At 41.8% G+C, this 15,579-nt stretch overlaps 1 protein-coding gene across 1 annotated transcript in view; it reads right to left on the reverse strand.

Moving 5' to 3' along the window:
• The window catches only part of LOC112219187 (transcription factor SOX-6), a 159,363-nt gene that overhangs the window by 114,264 nt on the left and 29,520 nt on the right, over positions 1–15,579 (reverse strand). The window contains 1 exon segment of the mRNA XM_042301276.1: positions 10,746–10,817. The gene's annotated coding sequence lies outside the window, so the exon portion shown is untranslated.

The following is a 15,579-nucleotide window of genomic DNA, read 5'->3' on the forward strand; positions in this document are numbered from 1 at the left end:
CAACAGAACCGTCATGCAATGGTAGGTGAAACCTGCGCTAACCGAATGGAAAGAGCATTTCACCAAAACGAATACAATCTCCTGCCTTGGCGTTTTGGCACTGCCTTGGTACAGATCACATAATGTACATAGTGTATTCTGAAGAAGAGGGACACAGATTAAATGCATCCACTCCAGTATGGCGAGAGTCTGAGTCTCCCCTTGGGGAGATATGTGTACTGTGACGTATATCACTGTGCATCTGAAGAAATCTGAGAGGATGAGAGAGGGGCGAGAAAAGAAAGGATGTTCGAAGGATGTCAGTCATCACTGAGGATAGGAATGATGATAATGAAGATCATGAAGATGATGATGACAATGATGCCGATAAAGACGATGATGATGATGACAATGGGGATGACGATTAAGACGATGTTGATGACAATGTTGATAACAATGATGATGACAATGATGATGACAATGGTGATGACGATTAAGACGATAATGATGGCAATGGTGATGACGCTAAAGATGACGACAATAGTGATAACGATTAAGACGATGATGATGATGACAATGGGGATGACGATTAAGACGATGTTGATGACAATGGTGATGACAATGATGATGACAATGATGATGACAATGGTGATGACGATTAAGACGATAATGATGGCAATGGTGATGACGCTAAAGATGACGACAATAGTGATGACAATTAAGACGATGGTGATGACAATGGTGATCAATTGGCATGGCAGTGAGCACAACAACATACTTTGTGCCACGAACACTCATGGTACAGTAAGCAGTACGTCCTTACTCCGTTCTCCAACTCTCCGCTCCAGTCATACCCTCCACCTCCTTTTTGTTATACATCTCTCCCTCTATCACCCCATCTCTCACTGCATGACCTCATGGAAGGAGGATCGCCCTAAAGCCACAGTGGTTTTTGAACAGACAAAAGTACTAATCTAGGGGAAGCTGCCGTCGCTTGTGGTTTGGAGGACGAGAGGGGGAAAAAGTGACTAAGCCGCGCGGCTCCTTTCTTCTCTCCAGTCCTTCATAAACGGAGGGATAAAATAGAAGGAGATAATATTTAGAACAGGCCTAATTTCAATGGTAATATAAGTGAAAGAGGGATAGAGCTGGTGGTTTTGTGAAGAGGCTGTGGGATGAGGCTGGTGGATTCTCTCACTGGCTCTGAGCCGCTTGCTGATCCAGCCTAAGTTAGGAACCACATCCCGGGCCCAACCTATAGCCTCTCCATCTGCAACCAATGTGCGCATTCAAAACAGAACCATATGGACCTCGGGCGGGATAGTAACACGGTCTCGCACACACACACTCCCTCTTGAGCTAGCGCAGACATCTGATACTCATTCACACTGCCGGCTAAATGGGTCCCTCATCACCACAGACTTGCAAGGCATTTCAATTGAAATATGTTTTTATTTGTGTGGCCTCTACTTAAAAAGAGCCTATAACATAACTTCCAAGTCAAACCGATGCAAAATGATAACTGAACTGAACTTCCACCCTGACCAGCATTGCGGAAGACTTGTTGAGTCTTGTTACCATGTTTGCATTTGACAAAATACCAATTTTAAAAATCCTGATGAAGGCTAATGACCGAAATGCGCTGGCTTTACGTTGAACAATAAAATAAGCACTTTCATCAACTTCTACTGTGCACCAAGAGTTGCTAAAATTTCTCTTCATTCAGTCGGTAACTCAATTGACGCCCCTCGGTTGGATAGCGAAGTCGCGGCAGTGTTCCCTTCCCTTTGACAAAATGGAAAGACATTGTAGAAGGATGCGGAGGGCACTCAGTAGAACACAGTACGGTTAGTTCAGATAGTTCGGTTTTAAGGGTGCCCCACCGGAGAGTGAAGGCGCCTTTAGAAGCTGATCTTGGGACATTTTTGAGTTTTCCCCCCACTAATGGCTAAGATCGGGGGAGGGGAAGCTGATCCTAGATCTGTACCCAGGGGAAACTTCACCCTAGAGCAAGCCAAGCCAGCAGAGGCCTCATTAACTTGTTAGCTCATTAGCTTACCACAAATCCATCCAAAAGGGCGCTGACTTGCCAGGTCAGTTCTCTCTGACTCTGCTGAAATGACTGTCATTATTAACAACTGAGAAACCAGGAGGGATATAGGCTGTGTCCCAAGTGGTACCCTATTCCCTATAGAATGCACTACTTTTGACTATGGCCCATAGGGCTCAGGTGAGGTCAAAAGTAGTGCACTATATAGGGAATGGGGAATAGCAATGGGGATAGCAATAATAGTTAGTTACAACTGTTCGGCCATTTGTCTGTCTTGAAAGAACACTATGGCCGCACCCTAAATGGCACTCTATTCCCTATATGGCACACTACTTTTGACCTGGCACATTGGGCTCTGGTCAAAAGTAGTGCAGTATGTAGGGAATAGGGTCCAATTTGGGATGCAGCCCAGGAGGGATACAGTTCTTTCAAGACAGACAAATTGCCAAACAAACAGTTGTAAGGAGTTTCCTTGTGTCCTTCCTAAAAAACAGATGAAGTGCTGTCAAGATGAAATGAACTCTGATTTGCCATGAATGCACAAATAACACAAATAACGGCCTTAGTAGAAAAAAGGTTATATTTAATAAGGACGGACTAAAGGGCATTTCACATCTGGAACCAGTGCATTGCCAAGACCCATGGAGTAGGGACACAGGAGCGTGATCTGACTTTGCAAGAAAGGAGGCCGTATATGTACCAACCTTCTCAGAGTAGGATGTCCATGTTATCCTATTCATCGTGATTTAAAAGCTTCCGTGGGACAACGTAATGGCAAGTTATTACCTATGGGGGGGGGGCGCCATTCTATGATTCAATGATTTCATAACCCAAATTTGTACTCCATCTGTAAATGCGAAAAAACATATTGGTTTATCTCTGGTTGGTTTATCTCTGGTAGAGATAATGGATGGGCTGGACGTGCCAAGAGATGAGTTCGGATTGGTCTGCCATGTAGCATGCTTCTGTCTACAACATGAACTGCATGTGTATGTGTGGACAATCCTGTCTATGGCTGTTTTTTTAAAGATATCACGAAGAACCTAACAAGTTTTGCTACTGCTCTCAACATTGCTGCCCTGAAGTTAATAGTGCTACGGACAAAGCTCAGTGGGAAAATGTTGCGATGGACTACTTTCTGGAGAGTGATTGTGCCATGCTGACTCTGAAAAGGAATCAGACAATGAGGATATCCCTGATTTAGTTCAAAACATTTTTCATTGAACCAGACATTGTAGAGTCTTCTGATGACAATGGTGGGGAAGAAATGGTGTCATCACGGAAGAAGTTGACCAAGTTTTGAAATCAGTGGAATGCCCGGTGGAAGCAGAGAGATGATTGCCAAATGTGTAGAGTCCAAAAAGGGAACACGGAAAGAAGGCTGTTGTATAAAACAACCATGGCAACCATGGCACCCATGACAGAGGGAGAAGCATTCAACCATGTATATGGGTAAGAGTCTAGCTACATTTTCAGATATTATACGTTTCTAATTTGGTCAGAAAGTCATTTTCATTTCAAGTTCAAGCGTACTGTTAGGTAGCTAGCTAATGTTAGCCGGCTGGCTCGCTAGCTAACGTTACGTGTATGATCTGTGTAGGAGCTCTAGGGGACAACAAGCCTAGTGGAATTCCAAGTTGAATGACCGTTCAAATACATTTTTCCCAGTCAGAGTTTGTTTTATTCCCAAATTCCCAATTGTTTTGAACGCAGCATTAGAGATTATGGTTCACTGTTTAGCTAGCTAGCCAAAAGACTTCACTATGCAAGTAACCATTTCACTTTACTGTTTACACCTTCTGTAATTTAAGATTTTATTTGATATAGTGTGTGTTTACTTACCAGAGTGGGTAATGTGAAACACAAACATGACCTGCACCAAAGTCAGATCAGGATATAGGCCAAGGACTAGATAAAGTTTATTTTTACAATTACTTTTTTTCTACTACTTTCACCACTTTTAGTCTTGAAAACGTTGGTTGTTTCCTACACTGTGAATCCTTAGAGATGGGTGGGGCTACGGCTTAAGAGGGTGTGAACGATGCTGAATGGGTGTAGACAAAGAAGAGCTCTCCAGGAGGTGCACCAAAACATTCACAGGCCATTTTCTCAAAAGTGGAGTTACAAGTTTATCAACTTTCAAAGCAGAATTACTTTCTCGTTGTTCCTCAACTGCAGTGTATGATATTACATTTCTAGCTCGGAGTCTCTACTTTTAGCCACTGTAAAAAAAACACACTTTCAAATTTAGCTAGATAAGACTGAATCGAGCTGGTCGGTCAGGAAGAAACCGTGAACAGATGTCATGACAGGATTCATTGTAATTGTGTTATGAGCGTTCATTTTTGTCCTCTTTCCGCCGTGTAATTCAATTGGAAAGGCAATTGGCATCTTAAAAAGAGAATAATTTCATTTCAAGTTTCCCAATAAAACCTGATAAAAATTAGGATTTGGAGACGATTTATGCATTTAAAACTGAAGTGGTCTTGTTTCCGCCATGCCTCGGCTCTGTACTTCAAACAACATCAAATGTGGAGACAGTGAGATCTAGGATAGGTCTGTATTGGTTAATGGTTCTTTCAGACAACCATCCTGGGCCTGTGTATTTCCAAATGTGGCAAAATCCAAAATGAATGGAAGAGATAAGCACCTTGTTTTTTTTCTTCAGATTTGCGGTGCTTATGTTTTCCATTAATTTTGGTTGAAGCTGCATCTCATTAACCAATGGGCTGGGATGGGAACTCCTCTTGACATTAGACTACGATGGAGGTTTGAAAACATCTGACAAACTTTGACATCTGACAAAATTTTAGAATGTACTATTCCTTTAACTGTCATTCATAACGACCCTTCAAGACTTTCTCCAGGTGTAGACAATCTCAAAGGCCTCTCAGCCAAATTTAAAGAAATAGAGTTGACTTTAACGTTACTCAAGTGATTTCAACAATTGAGTTAAGTAGTATGGCTAGGGGTACAACATGAAGTGCACACCTCGTTAACGACAAAGCCTTTGAAATGGAGCTCCCTGCCTTAGCCAACAAAGTAGACATGTATTAGCCCATCACCAAACAGTAAATCAGTAATGCCTGCCCAAGTTGTGGGCCAATGGGGATCAGGTACCTGATGACCTACTGTATACTATAAACTCCCTCCCCCTCTGACATGAGACAACTATTATAACAACTATAATATTTTCAAAGTGCGATTAACCATTTGGCACTTTTCCCATCTTCACATTTCATATGTTTCCCCTATCCCCCTGGCAAAACCATTTAAATCTATATGACTTCAGTATTTGCCGGTCTTCATTTGGGCTAGTGTTAACTACAACGACAATTGACCATTTATTGCGAACAGAGATAAAGTCCATTAAAGGGCATACTGTAACATAGCGCTAAAAGGCTCCTGGGGTGCTGCCTGCCTGTGTGTCTTTAAAAAGAGGCCTTTCTACATCATACTGAATGCTCCTATTGAGTGAATACAGAGAAACACACTGACCAGAGTAGTGGTCTACAGCCGCATGAGGGAAGCTGTCAAAGGAACCCTGTATGTGAACGATGAAGGCAAACTAACTGACACCCAAAAAGTCAGGTAAAGTTTGTTCAGATAAGCAAAAAAGGCGTGATCCGGCCGACACTCAAAAAGATGTTGCATAAAGCTTACTTCATTTTCATCTTATTATTATTATTATTATTATTATTATTTTCACTGCATCAGGGATAGCGCACAGAAGACGTTTCAGCTTTGCAGTCTCATTCAGTGTGTAGGTACACATCTTTTTCATTCAAAACAGCATTTGTAGGGAACACAGGTGAGCAACCGATTAGCAGCAGGTGCTTCTAATCAGGGTTGTCACTCATCTGCCAATCAGGGATGTTGCTTCTCTGGTCTACCTGCATACAAGTTACAACCACATCTGATTTGAACAATATGTTCGATAGATATCTTGATCGTTTCAAGGTAAATAAAGATGGATTCCGGAAGGCATCATTTAAAGACCAGTCTGATGATAGTATATGCCAGCGCTTTTTCACAATAGACTTGATGACATTATAGCTATCATTGAAAGTAAGTATATCGTTTTTGTTGGGCTTCGTGGAGTAATCGATGGCTTCTGTTCAAGCTTTTAATTCGTTTAAAAAAAATCTTTATCAAGCCAGGTATCGGGGTATCGTCTCGAGTGGAAACGCTCAATGAGAGAATTTGATTTTCTATCATATTCTTCCTCTGTGTCAGATGCGACGCAGTCTATGAAGTTGGCTGCCTTGTATCCATCAGCTGTTAGTATAGTATTTGATTTGATTTTATTCTAGAGTTAATGTATTTAACATTTATGTTTTAAATTTCAGAACCCCTCCAGATCATTATTCAATTGTCTATGTAGCGGGTTGAATATTTCACATAATCTTTGGAAGGATTATTTTCAGAAATGAAATCCAATTAGAATTTCCCCATTAAGAAATGTGTGTAGTTGGAGCTAATGGGGTTCCCATCGCTGTTCCAAAGGTCTGTAGGTGGTAATATTACTAAAATAGTTTTTAGTAAGCACTAGTTGCGTAAGCTCAATTATATAATTTACAGGCACATCGCTTTCCCGGTTGGAGAGGAAGAATATGAGAGCCTCTATACCTCCATCATGAGGAATATTTGTGTATAGCAATGAAACATCAAGAGTGACTAGCCAATCACAGAGGAAGAATATGATAATCACATTTTCTCCTTTATTATTTACTTAATAAATACTAACCAAAACAGAAGGACCCCTTGACTTCTTCCACATTTTGTTACGTTACAGCCTTATTCTAAAACAGATTTTTTTTAAATGTATTATGGGGAGCGTTGCTGCACAGCTATTGTCAGGTCTCTCCAGAGATGTTCAATTGGATTCAAGTCCGGGCTCTGGCTGGGCCACTCAAGAACATTCAGACACTTGTCCCGAAGCCACTCCTGCATTGTCTTGGCTGTGTGCTTAGGGTCGTTGTCCTGTTGGAAGGTGAACCTTCGCCCCAGTCTGAGGTCCTGAGTTCTCTGGAGCAGGTTTTCATCAACGATCTCTCTGTACTTTGCTCCGTTCATCTTTCCTTCGATCCTGACTATTCTCCCAGTCCCTGTCGCTGAAAAACATCCCCACAGCATGATGCTGCCACCACTATGCGTCACCGTAGAGATGGTGGCAGGTTTCCTCCAGACGTGACGCTTGCTATCATGTGCCTTTTACTGAGGAGTGGCTTCCGTCTTTACCATAAAGGCCTGATTGGTGGAGTGCTGCAGTTATGGTTGTCCTTCTGGAAGATTCTCCCAACTCCACAGAGGAACTCAGGAGCTCTGTCAGAGTGACCATCGGGTTATTGGTCACCTCCTGACCAAGGCCCTTCTCCCCCGATTGTTCAGTTTGGCCGGGCGGCCAACTCTAGGAAGAGTCATGGTGGTTCCAAACTTTTTCCATTTAAGAATGATGGAGGCCACTGTGTTCTTGGGGACCTTCAATGCTGCATAAATGTTTTGGTACCCTTCTCCAGATCCTGTCTCGGAGCTCTACGGACAATTCCTTCGACCACATGGCTTGGTTTTTGCTCTGACATGCACTGTCAACTGTGGGACCTTATATAGACAGGTGTGTGCCTTTCCAAATCATGTCCAATCAAATGAATTTACCACAGGTGGACTCCAATCAAGTTGAAGAAACATTTCAAGGATGATCAATGGAAACAGGACGCACCTGAGCTCAATTTCGAGTCTCATAGCAAAGGGTCTGAATACTTATGTAAATAAGGTATTTGTTTTTATTTTGAATACATTTGTATAAAACACTGTTTTCACTTTGTCATTATGAGGTACTGTATGTAGATTGATGAGAAACATTTTTTAAATACATTTTAGAATAAGGCTGTAACGTAACAAAATGTGGAAAAAGTTGAGGGGTCTGAACACTTTAGGAATGAACTGTACTTACTTTCAATAATAGCTATACTAGAATCACATCTATTGTGAATAAGCACTGGCATATACTATCATTAGACTCCTCCTTAAATTCTGCCTTCCAGAATTCATGTGTATTTACCAGTGGTGAACAGTGCTTAAATAAAAATACCTTAAGTAGTTTTTTGGGGTATCTGTACTTTACCATTTATATTTTTACTTCACTACAAAAACAAAGAGAGAATTTTTACTCCATACATATTCCCTGACACCCAAAAGTACTCGTTAGATTTTGAATGCAGGACAGGAAAATAAAATTCACACACTTATCAAGACACTGGCCAACATCCCTGGTCATCCCTACTGACTCTGAGTGTTGAGAGTGTGACCATGGTTATACGTGAATTAAAATTGAACAATTGCACAAAACAATTTAGGTAACAGGGCTCTTGATCCAGGGGGGGGATTGAATGTCTTTGCAGTAACCAATAAGTTTGATCTTGCCATCTAGCTACTTAGCTAGGAAAGATATCTAGCAAAGATATCATTTATTTGACACATCTTAGATTTATTATAGTTACACTTAACTTACTACAAGCAGAGGCGCAGCACGCACCCCCAGTGAGGGTATTGAAATTCACACCGTTGGTATTTCGAAATACCGCGGTATATGGTATAAACTGTATATCGCCCAAACCTAACATACATAAAAGGATGTTTCCCCATGTAGATCACAAACCTCATGTAGCACCATAGCAAAATGTACTGTATGCCCTCAGACTTCTAGGAACAATTAAATAAATGTCTAACTTGCATTACTAGAGGAGATATGTATGTGTTACTGTGTTTCTTGCAATAAGATTTATAGTGGAAAAAACATCCCATGCCTTGAAAGTACACCTTGGAGAACATAAATCCGCTATCAGATGTCAAGATATCACCTCGCCAGTTGCGAGACACTTCATAGAACAAAATCACTCTAATAATGAATTATGTTTGCGTCAGGATCTAGAACGTTCCTCCACCACGCAGAGGTGGTTGCAATAACAAATGACTCCAAAGAGAAGCCATGGGGACACAGCAATTCCCCAGTGTTAAACACTGACCGTGTGTAATTTAAACACCTGTCCATATGGGTCCACACTTTTCTGTGTTAGATTAACACACTGCTTAATGTGAAGCTGTGTTTCTTTTTGCCTTTCTGCTGAGTTACCAACCATGACTGTATTTGTTAGGTGACAGTGGCTTGGTTTGTCTTGTGGCCTTCACCAAGTGAGATTCTAAGCAAATACGCTGTCATTAAACACAACACAAGTATTTAGGGTAAAAAAAAAAAAAAACTTTAAAAACTCATGGTCACATTATGTTAGCTCGAAAATGTATGTGTAACTCCTATTGGAATCCAGCCAAAGTTGGCACAGCCAACAGTTGGAACTTGTATTCACGCGCAACCTGCATTCAACCTGCCCTGGTTATTAACACCAACATCAAAATGAACATTAGGTCACACTGGCCAATTTGCTGTGGATATATACATCTAATTCCGTATCCCAACACAGTTTAAACAAATAACTAGATTTCACCTCCTTCCTCTAAGAAAAATGTAGACTCTTGTACAAGAACACGGTCCATATCATATTTTGCATATCATTTATGAGTTAGGCTCACATATTTATGAATGACCTAGCCTGATGTCCTGTGTGGTAAGCACTCATCAATTGATACAATGTATCCAAGTGAACAGACACCTAAGGCAATTGATTCATGAAAGGCTCACACCTGATACCCCTAATTGCCCTTCACGCCCCCTCCCATACCCTATAAGTCTTCTCTGTCTACCTTTGCGATTGTATGGAGGCAGATTAGAGAAGCCACATCCCTAATTGGCGGATGAGTGGCATCCCTGATTAGAAGCACCTGTGTTCCCTGCTGTTTTGAACAAACAAAAAAGATGTATGCCTTACACACTGAAGGGTGCAAAGCCTTACGCAACACCTTTTTGAGTGCGGACCCATCACACCTTTTTGAGTGCGGACCCATCACACCTTTTTGAGTGCGGACCCATCACACCTTTTTGAGTGCGGACCCATCACACCTTTTTGAGTGCGGACCCATCACACCTTTTTGAGTGCGGACCCATCACACCTTTTTGAGTGCGGACCCATCACACCTTTTTGAGTGCGGACCCATTACACCTTTTTGAGTGCGGACCCATTACACCTTTTTGAGTGCGGACCCATTACACCACACCTTTTTGAGTGCGGACCCATTACACCTTTTTGAGTGCGGACCCATTACACCTTTTTGAGTGCGGACCCATTACACCTTTTTGAGTGCGGACCCATTACACCTTTTTGAGTGCGGACCCATCACACCTTTTTGAGTGCGGACCCATCACACCTTTTTGCTTATCTGAGTTTACAGGTTTTATACACCAACCACACATCTGAGAGAGCACGATGGTCCCCTTCTTTTGATTTTAGGTACAGTTTGTTCACCTAAAGCGCAGACCTGAAAAGGTGTGCGCGCCACCGACATTACCAGTTTGACAAGACCGCCACATTTCTTTATAGCACAACATATGCACTAAGAATTCCACGATTTAAAGTTCACTTTTTTAAATGTTCTACTTATTTTCTACTTCCCTTTGGCCTTGTCGATTTCCTCCAAACCGTTAAAAAAATTAATTAGCAGATTATTTAGCAACGTCCAGAACAAGCTTAACTTCAAAAAAGGGAACTCTCTCTTAAAAATGATGTCTTCGACAGTAGAAGTTAGAATAGCCTTCAACACTTACCGCAGTAGAGAGACTTCAACCCCAACACCCTCAGCTCACTTATGGGTCAGTTTTTGGGTTCATGAACGTGACCTGAAAAAAAAGAGCAAAAACAAGAGGTCATCATTACATTGCGATTAAGGGGGGGGGGGGGAACAATGTAAACACATGTGGACAGCGTAATGATTACAAGGTCATATCTTGCACACATAAATGCCAATGTTATGTATTCAGTTGTGAATTCCCACAAACGTTTTTATTGGACAGAGAAGAGATAGGAGAAGAGTGTGTGAGGAAGGCAGCGGGTTCGAGCCCATGCTGACACTGGTAGATGTGCTGCAGGCTACAGCGCTGACCTCTAGTCCACGCGTAATTGCCACTTAAGCTGCTGTTGTTTTGATTGCAATGAGAAATATCTCATTAGGTTCTGTGTGAATGATCACGATTCGCTCAGTGTGTTGCCCCTAAAAAACAAAGAGGTCAGGGCATCTTTAATAAATGACGCTTATTCGGGTTGGTTATCTTACCGTCTCCATCTCTAGCGTAGTGCTGTGCATTTCTGTCCCCCTTCCCTTGCATATAGGCATGCAATGTGCTTTTCATACCTGCTGCCTATCCAACAGAGAGCCTATATGTGGGAGAGGCCGTGTAAAGTTATGACGCAACACACGGCACCACATGAACGTTAGCGCACATTGTACGCAGGCACACAAACCCGGAAACACAACATCACGATTATTGAACGCGGCTTTGAAGTTGGCAGCCTTGTCGTTATCCTGATTATTGTGGACGCTGCTGAGGTAGGACATGTTGTCCTCGTAAAACTTGGGAGGGAGAAGAAGGCGGTGGCACCCTATCCCCTATGCGGTGAGCTAGTTTTGACAGGAAACCTATGGGCCCTGGAAAAAGTAGTGCTCTGCGTAGGGAATAGGGTGCCATTTGGGACGCAGGGGGGGTGATCGCTCACAAGCTACTTAGCGTCTAAAGAGCCTACTCTCCTGCCTGTGACTGTCAGTTACCGTGAGTCAACCTTAATTGATCCACAAGCATCCCTAACTACCTGGGTTTGTGGCACGACGGAAACAAATAAATACAATAAAGCAGGAGCTGCTGCCGGAAAACTTCAAGGCCCAGTAGGGGTGAGACGACGGTAACAGGAAAGGAAATGGACAGACCAGCTCATTAGACACCTAATAGGAGAGAACAGGACTTTCTGCTTTCAATTGCGAAACGTTTTGAATTTCGATAACAACTCATTTCTGGGTAACAATTAAGTACCTTACTGTGATTGTTTTGAATTAAAATTGTGAAAAAGAAACAAATAGTTTCTTAGTAATGAGCAATTTCTTAAGCAAGAATTGTCTTAGGACTGTCTGGGAGTGGTCTGAGTGGGCAGGGGAAAACTGAACATTTGCTGTTATTGGCCGAGAGGTTTGGAACTCTCTTTCTTATTGGTCTATTAAATAATTTACCGCTTGGTGAAGTCAAAACTCCATCCCAACAAAACATGCTGGTCTTTTCAAACAGCTCTTACACTAAAAGGGCATTATCGTAATTTTCACAATTGATCATTTTCACACAGTATTATTCCAACTCATATTGTGGAAATTTGTCAAATTAATTTTTTTGACTGAACTGGGCCTTTAACCTGATATGTTGTATGTTCTCACCTTAGAGCAGTGTCTGTTGAGACCAAACTACAGATACAGTAACTGACAAAATAAAGGAAACACCAATATAAAGTGTCTTATTAAGGCCACAACGAGCCAGAACAGCTTCAATGTGCCTTGGCATAGATTCTACAAGTGGCTGGAACTCTATTGGAATTACCATTCTTCCACGAAAAATGTAATCATTTGCTGGTAGGAAACGCTGTCTCAGGCGCAGCTCCAGAATCTCCCATAAGTGTTGAGATCTGGTGACTGAGACAGCCATGGCATATGGTTTACATCGTGCCCTGTGAATGGGGGCATTGTCCTTGGTTTTTGCTCTGACATGCATTGTCAACTGTGGGACCTTATATAAACAGGTGTGTGCCTTTCCAAATCATGTCCAATCAATTGAATTGAGATGTTTCTACTACAAAGGATGATCAATGGAAACAGGATGCACCTGAGCTCAATTTCAAGTCTCATATCGAAAGATTTGAATACTTAAAAAAACAAACATTTGCAAACATTTCTAAAAACCTGTTTTCTCTTTGTCATTATGTGGTATTGTGTGTAGATTGATGAGGAAAAACATTTATTTAATCCATTTGAGAATAAGGCTGTTAATTAACAAAATGTGGAAAAAGTCAAGGGATCTGAATACTTTCCGAATGCACTGTACATACTGAAGATGTGAACCTAATAATTTGGTAGGATGAAGTCAGGACAAAATTTAATGAAAATGGCATGTGAACATAACACACACAGAAAGAGAGAGAGAGAGAGACAGAACGGTCGAAACAAACATGCCTTTGATTCTACAATTTGAAGCTAATTGAGAACAATGAAGAAAACAAGTTAATACGGGGCACATAAGATCTTTTATTCATGGCTTAATCAAGACAATTATTCTCTAGTAGAACCATATTATTTTCTTTGAGGGTACAATTAAGAGCATTTCCAACAAAAACAACCAGAACCCTTACACAACTAAACAATTACTCAGCAGAAAACACCACCACTGAGCTAGAATCATCCACTTATATCCCTGTTCTATGGAATAGGGTAAAGTTGCCGCTACTAAAAAAACAAAAACTATTTGGGTTATTTGGTAACCCAGGACAGGGTTTATATTGGACAGAACACACACAGGGTTCATTTTGATGCAGCCAGTTGGGTTGTGTGAATAACCCAACAAGTTGGGTTGTTAAGGATTACCCAAACATGGAATAATTTAACAATAATTCAATTTTTTTTTTGTCTCAATGGTCTTTTTGAATATAATCCTTCAAGTATTTCCAGGAGGCGTGGTTTATTACGGGTGTGGCTTTCAGATAAATCTTATTGGCCACCCGTAAGATTCATACCTCCATTCCTAAAAAATAAATAAATACAAAAAAAATGCATTTGACGCATTCTTCTATAATATTACGATTATTTATTACATATTACAACAAGTTATACAAATGGGCGGGTTGATTGCTGATTGGTTAAAACCGCATTCCAGCCGGTGTCTATTCCACGGCTAAATCTATGATGTTGAAATGTTTATTTACTCTGTTCCATCTGACTGCGTAATCTACTGTCTCACCAGCCCAGCCAAGCAATTTATAAACTTGTTCTCTACTATAAAAAGCATCTAGACATTATCTCACATTTCTTTTACACTAACATTCAGTTTTCAACAGCGGAGATTTGTATAAACCTTGATGTCTGTCTCTCTGACATTTGCAACATTGTTTCAATATTCAAATTCAATCTCCAGTTGTCCCGTAGTAATGAACGTGTCGGGAGTCGGGACGAGAAAGACAGGCAGGCAGCGTTTCTCAACTTGTTGATATCATGAATCAGCTGGCATTTTTTACTTGGCTCATCATGCTCTAGCGACTCCTTGTGGCGGGTCGTGTGCCTGCAGGCTGACCTGGTCGTCAGCTGAAAGGTTTTTCCTCCGACACATTGATACGGCTGGCTTCTGGGTTAAGCGGGTGGGTGTTAAGAAGCACGGTTTGGGGGGTCATGTTTCGGAGGACGCATGACTCGACATTCGCCTCTCCCATGCCCGTTTGGGAGTTGCAGCGATGAGACTGGATTGCAAATTGGATATGAAAAGGGGGGTAAAAAAAAGGAAAAATAACAATACCTGTGATCATGCCCTTGAAGCCAGCCCTCAAATTAGTCTCGGGCGTAACAACACTGGTGCCAATATATCCTCCAAACACCGACTTCGAGGGCAATATCACTTAAGTATTCCACCTTATTGTATCCCAACAATGGGATTTACATAGGCTTTCAGAAAAACTCATTCACTTTTGTAAGTCTCATTGAGGCAACAAAAACGTCAATGTTCGACCTTAACATCTGATAATAGTACAACAGAACAGATGAACAGGAAGGACATTTACTCTCACGGGTGGCTAAAAAGAACCATCTGAAAGTCACACCCCTACTAAACTACACCTCCGGTCTTCTGATCTAACACGCAGGGTCATGTCTTAATAACGTTGCACCAATAAAGAAAACAACCCAACTAAGTGACCAAACAACCCAGATCTAGGAAGCTGATCCTAGATCTGTACCTAAGCAAAACTTCACCCCAGAGCCTGTTTCTGACTGTTACACAGTCAGTTGCAGAACAACCACTGCCACCCCATAAGATATTCCATAATACCAGAGTCAAACCCACCTTTAAAAAAAACTTACACGGATCTCTCAAGATCCATTCACATTCTCTCGTTAGCTCGTCTGAACACGTTCCAGATATCTGCAGAACCAGTTATTCTAGCTCTCCTCTCCTCCATTCTCTCCTTCTCTTTTTCTCCGCCGGTCCACACACCCTCGCCACTCTCCTATCTGCAGCTGGCGGCCTCAACACCTGGAGGATGCTGGGTAATCAGAAAGACAGCTGGCTACCCAGGAGAGGACAAGAACAAGCCACGGAACACACTTAACACACATGCGTGTGCACATTAGAGCACACACACACACACGTACGTACGTGCACTAGCCCTCACACACTTCACACGCACACACTCCTTAAGATAAATACCTTCATTTCACAGTATATGGCATGCGACATGCTCAGCCTCGAAGACATAAATCTCGCTGTGCAGGTCAGTGCTCTGTCCGTGCATAGAGGCGAGGGTGAGAGGCTCACGACCCTGCCACGATAACCTAACTAATCGAGGTCTATACATTTGCTCAGGAAA

This window comes from Oncorhynchus tshawytscha, linkage group LG19, assembly GCF_018296145.1.
Source record: "Oncorhynchus tshawytscha isolate Ot180627B linkage group LG19, Otsh_v2.0, whole genome shotgun sequence".
Classification (NCBI taxonomy): Eukaryota; Metazoa; Chordata; class Actinopteri; order Salmoniformes; family Salmonidae; genus Oncorhynchus; species Oncorhynchus tshawytscha.